The sequence below is a fragment of the Sceloporus undulatus genome, chromosome 1 (assembly GCF_019175285.1).
Source record: "Sceloporus undulatus isolate JIND9_A2432 ecotype Alabama chromosome 1, SceUnd_v1.1, whole genome shotgun sequence".
NCBI classification, from domain to species: Eukaryota; Metazoa; Chordata; class Lepidosauria; order Squamata; family Phrynosomatidae; genus Sceloporus; species Sceloporus undulatus.
In genome coordinates, this window is record NC_056522.1 from 11,867,551 (window position 1) to 11,867,806 (window position 256).

Below are 256 nucleotides of genomic sequence, written 5' to 3' on the forward strand. Positions count from 1 at the left end.
ATTGTTTATTTGTTAACCGCTTTTCCTACGATCAAAGCGGTGTACAATATCATTAAAAACAAACATTAAGAACCATTAAATATCCACATCTAAATACATATTAAAAGAAGTAAATTGAAACAAGATTAAAAACATATTATAGCACATAATAATAATAATAATAATAATTTGTTTTATTTATATACCGCTATTCCAAAGATCATAGCGGTGAACAGCAAGTAAGCTAATTAGCAAGTAAGCTAATTTGCCCCCAACA